At 40.8% G+C, this 11946-nt stretch overlaps 1 non-coding gene across 1 annotated transcript; it reads right to left on the bottom strand.

The window, feature by feature from the left end:
- Window positions 1-5261: 5261 nt before the first annotated feature.
- Window positions 5262-5336, bottom strand: Trnap-cgg (transfer RNA proline (anticodon CGG)). The gene has a single exon. It is a non-coding gene; the product is annotated as a tRNA-Pro (tRNA).
- Window positions 5337-11946: the final 6610 nt, after the last annotated feature.

The raw sequence follows: 11946 nt of genomic DNA, 5'->3' as shown, positions 1-11946 counted from the left end.
TCTTTTTGTACAGGCCATTCATTTTAATAAGCAAATCGCTTAAGGCAAATGCCGGGATCGTTCCTTTGAAAGGGCACGGCCAATTTCCTTCTCCATTGTTTCCAAATCCGAGCTTGTCCTCCGTTGCTAATGACCTCGATGTCAACGGGATGTCAAACACTAATCTTCCTCTCTTCCTTGCTGTTCTTATGCAACATTTCTTCTAAAAAAGTGACAGAAGACAAAAGAGAGTTTAAAAAGCCGCTGTTTCTACTCTTCCCAAAATGTGAGAAGGCCTGCAGTACGGCAGGGAGAATGAAACCGCACTAAATGCTCACTGGCTACATGTCCTACTAAATTTGTTGAATGCCATCAAATCAATGTATAATTATACTAAAATTAGAATAATGATGAGTTGTTCACAATAAACCCGGGAATAAAACAAGGGTATGGTCTCTCACCAATTTCTCTTGATATATGTATCAACCAAGTTTTAGGAGAATGCTGTTCCAAAAACCCCAAGAAGGTGGACCTGCGATGAAACTAATTTATGAACACTGTTTTATTTGCAAACGACCAGGTTTCCTAGCATACAATCAAAACGCTTTTCAGTTTCAGTTGAATAACGTTTTACAAAATTATCTGGAGGTTATAGTGTATCTGTAAATAAAACACAAGTGAATAGAAGGGAAACATGCAATAAGTGCAAAAATAGCCTTAAACAAAAAGATAACAGAACAGGTAAATTCGTTTAAATATCTCGGGACAGATCTATCAGTATACAAAACTATATTAATATGTGGCCTAAAATACACAGAAATACAACGTTATTAATTGTTGTGTACGGATGTGCCTTGGCAGAAATATGAGGAAAGAGATAACACTAAGACTATACGTCTTGGTGGCTAACCCTGCAATTGCTTATGATAGCGAAATCAGCATTCTAGGAGTAATAAAAGGAGAGGAACGAAGAACTGAAGCAGCTGATATGAGGTTTCAGAGGTCACTTCTTGCACTAAACTGGAAGATGGGATATAGGATGACCAATATAGAGATGGAGACAACAGGTTTCTTGAGTTCCAGATCAACACCCACTTCTTGAAATGAAAGAAGAAGGAGAATTTGAAGAAAAGGAAGGTGATTTTTTTCCCCTTCCGTTTTGGCCAATAGCGACCATACAATTTCAGTTACTCCTAACCTCCTCTCTCTTTTCCCTCCAACATTCCTCCAACTTTTCACCATGTCTCATTTTCCTTCAACAGGTCGTTTAGAACTTCTCTTACTACTGGTCATGGAATACTTCTCAGTTTAATACTTTCGTTCTAAAAACATCTTTTAGCTTTTAATGATTAATGTGTGTAAAATCTTATGGGACTTAACTGCTAAGGTCATCAGTCCCTAAGCTTACACGCTACTTAACCTAAATTATCCTAAGGACAAACACACATACCCATGCCCGAGGGAGGACTCGAACCTCCGCCGGGACCAGCCGCACAGTCCGTGATTGCAGCGCCTTAGACCGCTCGGCTAATCCCGCGCGGCCATCTTTTAGCTGATTCTGCTCCTTTTATGTAGAGTATTTCTAAATCTTCTTAGCTCCAGTTTATCGTCAATTTCTTTTCACACAGATACTTGAGGAGTTAACTGTGTCCAATAAATATCAGTCTTCTTTTGCTTATACATTTTCATATATTGCAACGTTGTTTCTTAATTTCCAACTTATACTATGTTTCTATATCTACTATAACTTAAATAGTCGCCATACAGTTCCGTATATCGTAATCTTTACCCGTCTTTGCTTTTTTTTCTTTCTGTGCTCCTCCCTGTACCAAAATGGCTCTTCGTCGATATCTTTGCGGATATTCTACTAATAAACGCTTTCATCTGGCAACTTTTTCCCATTGTCCTCTTTCCTCCCACAGTCATTAGTATAGCTCTTTATTCTCTACTATATCTGTTCCTTTTTTTACTTATGTGTGGCACCACATTTCAGATGGATTCAATTTATTATGTTTGTTAGTAGGGGCATCTTCCACAGTAGCTGTTATTTGTCCATTTTAAGCGTACTGCAGTTAAAGAGTATTTTTTTACTAACACTTTTATTTATAAATCAAGATTTTAAACATGGCTGGAACAGCAACTGTTGAAATTCTTCACGGTAAACGATAACAGCCAAACAGTTGCAGGATAAAGATTTATTAAAATCCTTGACCACGGTTTCGGTTTATCTAAATATACCTTCATGAGAAGTAAATTATACTAAAATCACATCCTGCAGTGAAGATACATAAAACAATCGTGCCATGTTGTACAAATGGAGATGATGTTTTAACTACTGACGACGCCTTTGGCACGATTGTTTTATGTGTCTCCACTGCAGGATGTTATTCTACTGTATTTTACTTCTGATGAAGGTATATTTAGATAAACCGAAACCGTGGTCAAGGATTTTAATAAATCTTTATCCGGCAACTGTTTGGCGTTATCATTTACCGCGAAGATTTATAAATCAACTTCTGTGGTCATTCTGGAAGCATAGATTCATAGTATGCCTGTTGTTAATTATGGATTAATTAGTTATAGATTAAAACAATATTTCCTGCTAAAATTGGTGTACAATTTATTAAGGTTGTTTTCGCCTCTTGTTTACACATATTCTACAACCATTGTTTTCGCTTTCGTTCGTAGGTGAGGTTCATATCGAAAGAAACTTGGTTGCACATTCAGTTTTAGCAATATTTCTCCTATTTTTTTAACCATCTTTTTCTTACACTTCATTGCTGTCTTTTCCAATTCACCTCGCTTTTGCAAAACACCACAAGAGAAGTAGAAGTGCAGTTTCACGTGTTCCGCACTCAGCGCAGTGTTTGTGTTCATTCATTTGTTTTGTCTGTAGGGTGTCTCTGCTGGTAACCCTGCGAATGCAATTTTCTCCCGAACTGGTGAGTGTGTGCTTGCACAAACGTGTGTGTGTGTGTGTGTGTTGACGGGAGGGTGGGGTGAGTTGTTGGTTGTGAATACGTTAGATCTTCAGCAGACGTTTGTCGTATGAGTGCAGGAGGAGGGGGGGGGGGGGGGGTAGGGGCAGCTGGTGGTTGCGATTGATAGTGACAAGGCAACGTAGGTAAGGGTGTGGTCATATTTCTACATTTAATATTATACTAAGTGCTCCAGTAATTTAAAAAGGCGAAATATTAATTTAAAAAGAAGAGGCATTGCCAAATGTGAATGAGCAACCAAGTTTCTTTCAAACTCAATCTGCGCTAACAGTTAAGGAAAAAGCAGTGGTTTGCAGAATATGTAAACAAGAGGCAAACATGTGTTGTTGTTGTTGTGGTCTTCAGTCCTGAGACTGGTTTGATGCAGCTCTCCATGCTACTCTATCCTGTGCAAGCTTCTTCATCTCCCAGTACCAAACATAGCGTGAGTCAATTGCAGGCCGTTTTTATGAAAAATACTGTTTTTAATTCGTAAATACGAAAATGGAGAGGCATATTATGTATCCATATTTTCAGACTGATCAAAGAACATACTTTATAAATAAAAGGCAAACGAGTATGTTGAAAAATACTCTTTAACTGCAGTAAGGCTTAAGACGGAAAAACCAATAATAAATGCTACATAATCTATATTTCAGCCATACGGACTGAAAAAAATTATCCCCAAAATAAGTCAAAAACGTACACGAACAGACTCTCGACTGTCTTCTATCTCTATCTCTGCAGCCATCTTGTATAATGTTTCATCCTAGCAATCAAAATTATCTCACATTCCGTTCCGTGCCTTCCGCAGTTTTAATGTGTCTCCTTTAATCTACTCGTCAGCACGTGTTTGGTTGCTTTGTGACACGCGTGCGCTTCTGATCGCTAGAAAAGTATATCTAACAAGCGTTCATAACAGACTTTTGACGTCCTCCTTCCGGAAGGAAAGCAGATGTTCCTGTCACTCCCAAGCGGTGCGCATCCTTCTTCCTCCTTTGGGAATTACGCTGATGTATTATTACGGATACTAAATAGGTTTCTGGAACCCTAATGCTCGTTTTCCGTCCCACAACAACAATTAAACTGGCACTGAGTCCGAAAGATATTACGCCACGAGAGCGTTAATAAGCTCACTAAAAATTAATAACTCTCGCTGCACGTGTCAATGTTAATCACGAAATATAATTGGATGACACGGTCTTCCACAGCGACACCTTGCTTCCCACCGCGCCGCTCGGCAGTTAGAAAGTATGGCCACGGTGCGAACTCAGGTGCGTTTATGCTAATGAGTAACACGGGGAAGAGGCTGCCTGGAAGGGGCGGGGGGGGGGGGGGGGGAAGGAGCGAGGCAGTGGGGATGTCCGACGGAAGGTGAGAAGTGGCGCTTTTTCCGAGAAACCAAAGGAGGAGGAGGAGAGGAAACAATGGGGGGCGTCGCCATGAAGCTAGGCCTGTTATTTCCTGACTGTGGGCAGCGTAGGCGAGCGATGATTCCGGTCGTCTTGGCATGCAAAGTGGACGTCTGGGTGCGAAGTGCTTTTCAGCCAGGGTGCAGTTCTCGTCATCATGCTCTCTGCCGTTGTTAAAATCTTTTCTTATTCTTTTCTCTGAAAAACCGACGCACACATACAAACACACACACACACACGCACACACACACACACACACGATATCAAAGCTCATTCGCTGACAACGCTACACTTATTTGCGTCACACATGTACACTGTAGGACTTAGCAGTGGCCTTATTCAAGTTCCGTCTCTAGTAAAGAAAACACTATTTTTCGAGTATAAATACGTGACGCATGCAGATATCGTCAGACAACTTCACTCTATACTGCCAATGGAATTATCTTTCTAATATAACGCGTTGCCTCTTTGCTAAAAGAAAGGGAAATTCTTCTAATATAGGGTTCACTATCGCACAGCAAAGGAATCACAACGTTGAGATGGATAACTGATAAGGTTGAACATGAAACTTCCTGGCAGATTAAAACTGTGTGCCCGACCGAGACTCGAAGTCGGGACCTTTGCCTTTCGCGGGCAAGTGCTCTACCAACTGAGCTACCGAAGCACGACTCACGCCCGTTACTCACAGCTTTACTTCTGCCAGTACCTCGTCTCCTACCTTCCAAACTTTACAGAAGCTCTCCTGCGAACCTTGCAGAACTAGCACTCCTGAAAGAAAGGATATTGGCGGAGACATGGCTTAGCCACAGTCTGGGGGATGTTTCCAAAACGAGATTTTCACTCTGCAGCGGAGTGTGCGCTGATATGAAACTTCCTGGCAGATTAAAACTGTGTGCCCGACCGAGACTCGAACTCGGGACCTTTGCCTTCCGCGGGCAAGTGCTCTACCAACTGAGCTACCGAAGCACGACTCGCGCCCGGTACTCACAGCTTTACTTCTGCCAGTACCTCGTCTCCTACCTTCCAAACTTTACAGAAGCTCTCCTGCGAACCTTGCAGAACTAGCACTCCTGAAAGAAAGGATATTGCGGAGACATGGCTTAGCCACAGCCTGGGGGATGTTTCGGTAGCTCAGTTGGTAGAGCACTTGCCCGCGAGAGGCAAAGGTCCCGAGTTCGAGTCTCGGTCGGGCACATAGTTTTAATCTGCCAGGAAGTTTCATATCAGCGCACACTCCGCTGCAGAGTGAAAATCTCATTCAAGGTTGAACATATTCAAATCATTTTCGACGACAGCTATCTTTCTCCTAGAACCATCTTGTATTTAAGTTTATGACTTATCTGAAACAAAGTGAGAATTCCTTCAGCATATCAAAGCATCCTATGTTCCTCAATTCAAAATCCTTTAGTTTTCGTATTTTATCAATAACTTTTTTTAAAAAATTATTATTTCAGCAGTCAACTTGAAACTGTTGCAATCAGATTTATATATTAAACAAACTTGAATGCACACATACTATGACCTACGGTTCCAGGATCTCAACATTGATTCACGTATTGATTTCAACGAGACTACTAATGTATGCAAGTTAACAAATCAGTTTGTATTTATTCATGGTAATACGGTTATACAGTCTTGATGCTAATAAAGGCCTCTACGGTGTACAAGATACGTTGCGTTTGTATAAGTTTTATTTGCGTATATGTCAGAGCTTTGATGATTGGACTCGCTGTTCCAAGGATATTACAAATAAGACATTTCGCTGTAGAACATCGTTTTTGTGGTAAAACTTGAAGGCATGATATATCAGTACATCCTTGGAAGAGATATTTGGCTCGCCTTCGGTGCAGCTCTTTTCATTTAGGGTAAATCAGGGTGATATGGTGAACAAAACTTTGGGCCTCGTAAAAGACAAGAAATTGTTTATTTAAACAAAATAAAAACACTCTCCTTTCACAAAATACATAAGTAACACATTAACAGTACCACATCCTCTTTAAGGCACTACAAAAGTTAAAAAGAAATACTTATTTTTATCAACGGCGAATGCCCTTTGGATGAAATGGTGAACTTATTTCCCCTGCTTTTTGCCACATACGTCACACATAGATTCATATTTTGAACAGTCTTCATGCAGCCAAAGTTGGCAGCTAATACATATGATCCACTCCATATCCTTTTTAGTGCAACTGTACAAATTCACCGCATCCCACACAGCAACATTCTTCATCATCCGCGTTGTCATCATCGTCTTGCAATTGGATATCCAGCGACGAGTCGGATTCGGTGTCAGTGGTAGACGCTTTTCGTTTCATAGGTTGCTTCTGTTTCATAGCTCCTTTGGTAGTCTCTTTCGTTACGGTTTTTCCTTTGGTTACGGTTTTCCTTTGGTTACGGTTTTCCTTTGGTTACGGTTTTTCCTTTGGATACGGTTTCTCTTTGGTCCTCTTTTTAGCATTTGCTCTACTCTTCACTGACTCATTTTGTCGTTTTCTGTTTCGCAGGTTGTCGATATTTTCTGGAGAAGTCAAAACCTCAGCTAAAGCTCTGGACTTCTTCCTTGCAGATGCAACTTTATCTAGGACAGGTATCGGCGAAATATGGTCCAATAGTTTGCCAGGGGTTATTTGAGATTCTTCTGTTGCCACTATGGAGGTCATATCTGTTGCTTCTGATGAAGACTGCATGTTTTCTTGTGGATTTTCCGCCCGCTGCGAACAGCCCAGTTATGGTGAAGCTTGTATGTGTTCAAGTCCCTGATCGTTATCTACGTCTGCAGCTGCTTCTTCCGAGGGATTAGGTATTTCTTGCCAGTGCGAACAACATGGGCGAGGTGAAGTTTTCATGTCGTTCGTTGTTTTCCTGATAATGACATCAAGCTGATGTTAAAAACGTGTATTCGGGGATGACATCAGGATTAAAATGGATGATTCCTGTGCTTCTGAACCCCGATATTGCATTCTCTGCCGTAGCTGCTTGTACCCATGCCTTTGTAAGCGGTCCTCCGAACACTAGTCTTTTTCTATTTGGATTCATTTTAATGTATGAATTGCAAGCATTGTAATAATAAGATTTCAGGGCTTTAAAAAATGCTCTGTCTAGCGGCTGCAGATAGTGTGTGGTGTGGCTGGGTAGACAGAGCAAAATTATGTGTTTTTCTTCTGCAAACTCTTAATGTATCCACGCTACTGCAATGAGAGCTATGTCCATCCAAAATAAGCACGACTGTTCCCTCAGGCTTCCTCGGTGCAAAATGGTTCCTTAGCCACAGAAGAAAAATATCAGTTGTTACGTACGCCTACTTTTCTGACATGAAAATCGTGGAACCTGACGGCATATCGTCCTTTTTTCCCTTCAAAACACAAGCTGGGGTTAAAAACATGCCCTCTCCATTGCAGCAAGCCATTACAGATATGGTTCCACCCTTTTCACCGGATTTTATCGCTGGAACGCTCTTAGACCCCTTTGCTGCCAACGCTTAACCTGGTCTATTATTCAGCTGAAGTTCGGACTCATCTACGTTGAATACATTTCCCGGCTTATCAAGGAGGTTATGCTCTACCAAGATGTTCTGCACCAATGAAAAATAGTCTGAAACGTTTTTCGTACTCAAAACCCCTTGACCGTGCTTGTGAAACTACTTCCCATTTGCGGATTGAGAGTTCCGGACTTCTTCTTAAGAATAAATGTAGCCAGTCCATTCCAGCAATTTCCTTTTCTCGGTTAAATTTGTGATGTTCGTTATATTCCTCAGCTAGTTTATATGCCATGGTACGTACTTCTGTCCTTGTCGGCGCAAACCCGAAGTTTTGTTATTTTATGATACGTTTTACCAACATTTTCTCACATTCTTGTGTTAGTACAGGTGACCCACCCAAAGGTTTTTTCGTAAAGCACCCGTTTTCTAATCGTCTCTTCAGCGTTGACCATGGACCGTGAAACTCCTTTGAGGCTTTTTCAGGCTCATTCCATTTTGCACCGTTTTTACGGCGTCGTTAAGTTGCTCCTCTGTCCAATCAGCACGGCTGGATCCTTTTTGTCTTTTGTAAAATGTGGGCATCTTTGCCTGGAACAATGGCGGTAGTTAGAACATTTACTTTTCTGACAAACCAAACTGTAATCGCAAAAAAATATATAAAAATTATTTTTTAATTTGACGCTTGTATTGAGACGTCGGATAAAACAGGATATAACTCTCGCATGGGATAGGAAACGCAAACATTTTATTACTTGTCAAAAACCCTGGTTGGGATGTACCTAAATAAAAACTTTACACTTTACACATAAGAAATGTCCTTCACCGTATCACCCCTGCCAGAGTTCACCATTTCTCCCATTTGCTATGGGTGAAACAGTGAATAGCACGGCAAGAAGTTCAAAACACTAGACGCAACGATTTCTAGGTTATGTAGTACATAAACAGTATAAGAAGGCAGAATATATCAAAAAATACCCCGAGGACTACGCTACCTGAAGAAATATCTACAAATGCATGCAGCATATAAACATTATTTAGCATCGAAAACAGTTTTGTACAAAGTACTTTCGGTTTTTAAAACGGAGCTGGTTTTCAACACGTGCACATTGCGCAGATGACCAGAGACTGTTGGCATGCAGACATACAGAGACATATGTTTAACCAGTAAATAATTACAGCAATTCACCATTTCACCCGATTCACCATATCACCCTGACTTACCCTAAGCATCTGTAAGGGAACTGGTATGTTTCAGAAAAAAGAATTCAGAAGGAATTGGCTGTGGTTTATAGTACGGCACCAACCTCCCCATTTGCCTAAACTGAAAATGGGAAACCACTGAAAACTATTTTCAAGATTGCCGGCGGATAGCTTCGAACCACCTCGCCTCCAAATAAAGAGGATGCCAACTCAGTTTCTCAGCGCACTGAGATACCCCGGTTGGTGGAGGATTTCGAAAAACACTGGTTGCTGTACATTGTTCAAAATAAAATAAAATGAAAAATGGGACTCTGATACTGTTCGGATTTCCTTTAATTGTGCGCGTTTAGTCATTCGACTGTCCATGAATGCATGCATGCTTTTAACATTTAACTGTACGTGGGATTGCTGGCTTTAGTTATTAGAGTATCACAACAATGTATGTAAATTTTGGCACGGGGGGGGGGGGGGGGGGGAGGGTGCAGCGCGATGGTCCGGAAGAATTGAAGAAAAGTGCTTAAAACTTCTGTTAGAAACGAACTCATCTCATGTGCTGTCATCCCGTTCCACTTCCGGTCTCCACAAACCCATGGTTCCGTATCCGTGCAGGTTTCATAATTTGAGCACCACCTGGGTGACAAGACTGGATGGTACTTTGCCATTTGCTCTATTAATTATAGAATTTCGAGCAGCTCTTAAAGAAATGAGGAGCGTGATTTCAAAATGCAGTCGAGTTTAAAATACAGTTTTCACTCCAATTGTGATATGTAACGCTCTTTAGTCAGATCGGGTCAGTTTGTATTCTTTCCCACAGTAATTTAGTGTCGTAAAACAGGAATCGGATCAAATTGTGTTATGTACATCGCAGCCGAAGGTTCAAAACGTATTATGTTCAGGACGCGTTTCGCAGCCTACGTTATTAGCCCGCTCTTTTGCTTGCTGTTTCCACTCTTTTAATCTTAAGCTCAAAAAGTAGTGTTGACTGTATGACTATGAACATTCGATGGCCATGGAGAGATATTTACCCGAAGGAAAGCGATCGAAAGAAAGTAGAATGACAATTAGAGCTGCAAAACCTAAAAGACAGCATGAAGAGAGAGCTTAGGAAGTAATAACACCTTATATATTTTACGACCAATCATTTTCAGTGAAATTTCTAATGTAGGTGCACTGATGTGTTACTCGTATGGGAAAGACTGCATCAGTACATGTTTTTATACTTTGATTGAGCTTCAATATCTGTAGTTAGGACTCACGAGACGTATTTCCTTTTAGGTACTTCACATTCAAATAATTTTTAACCACCTTGTAAATAAAAAGAAGGCAGATTAAATATGGAAGCATCTCAGTATTCCACATGGCAAAAGCAAAAAATTAAGTTTACAGCATACTGAACAAAGTGGAACAAGATCACAGACTCAGTTACATGATGAAGAACTGTGAAGCATTAAACCGGAAAGCGTAATCGAAATTTCATTGATAAACAGGAACGCTTCACGCTAAGAAGCCAGATGTCGATAAACTGTTGAAAACGAGATTTGGAGACAACTGAAAAGAGGTTGATAGTTCGCAATTTTATGTTTCGGCACTGAACGTAGATGCAACATCAGCTGAAGCTGGTAGGTCGATTCATGAGGACGATGACTAAGACTGTCTGCACGAGGAAGAAGGGCTGAGTGCAAGAGAGCAACACATCAAGCTCCGATCAACAACATGTTAATAACTTCATTTTATTACCAAATGGGCTGTGTCCAACTATAAAATCAATAAGAATTTGGAATGAAAGTTTCCGATCATGTTATGTGAAAATATGATTGGATCGAAACGTGTGTTTAAGTGTACTGGATCAAAACGTATTAAGTGCAATTTAAAAACGCAAGTGGCGCCTTCATGCAGTGGGAAATGATTTCAATAATGACCGATTCTGGAACGTAATCTAAATACTTAGGTCCTGTCGTCGAGAATTTTGACATAGTTCATATAGTTAGGAAGAAAAAGGTTTCTTTCAGTTCCTATAAATCTATGGTCAGCGCTCTTGATACGATTTGAAAATATGCTCCTCAGATGCTAGAATCGCCGTTTAGGCGAAATTTTTGTTGAAACTTCCTGGCAGATTAAAACTGTGTGCCGGACCGAGACTCGAACTCGTGACCTTGGCCTTTCATTGGCAAGTGCTCTACCATCTGAGCACGACTCACGCCCCCTCCTCACAGCCTCGCTTCTGCCAGTACCTCGGCTCCTACCTTCCAAATTTCACAGAAGCTCTCCTGCGAACCTTGCAGAACTAGCACTCCTGGAAGAAAGGACTCCTTTGTTCCAGGAGTGCTCGAGTGGTGTTATTTCTACAGCGTTTTGTAAGTTTAACTTTAATCATAATCACCCTGTATATGAACTTATCAAATAACACGACAAATATCCACACTATTTTAAATTTTTTGCTTCTCACCGCACGCGTTAACACTCCCACACTACTAAATTAGAAGACGAATTTGTAAGGTGCATCTTCTGTAGCCACTTTCGGCTCACTTCTCTCATGAATTGTTGGTAAAATCCAATTCTCAATACCTTCTCTGAACAGACGTGTGATAGAGAGACAGCAAGAAAACTAAGTCACCTCGAACGGAATCCGAAAAAAAAACTACGTATCACCGCCACTTTAAGTACTGCAGTTGAATGGTAATTCAGAGTTCAGCCACTTCGGGCGTTGACAATACGCGGTCCCACTATTTCAAACAAATTCCGAAAGTCAGTAGTCACGGATCTCTTAAACAGTCTTAAAATGGTTACACAGTGCCTCGCAGTATGGTTTCAACTTTTCTGACCTTCAGTTCCTTTTATTTACACAGTAGGATAGATCACAAACTTCAGATAACCCGCTGCATGCAGTAACATAATGAGG

The sequence above is a fragment of the Schistocerca serialis genome, chromosome 5 (assembly GCF_023864345.2).
Source record: "Schistocerca serialis cubense isolate TAMUIC-IGC-003099 chromosome 5, iqSchSeri2.2, whole genome shotgun sequence".
NCBI lineage: Eukaryota > Metazoa > Arthropoda > Insecta > Orthoptera > Acrididae > Schistocerca > Schistocerca serialis.
Note: the sequence above shows the minus strand (reverse complement) of the source record. Positions and strands in the feature narration are given on the sequence as shown.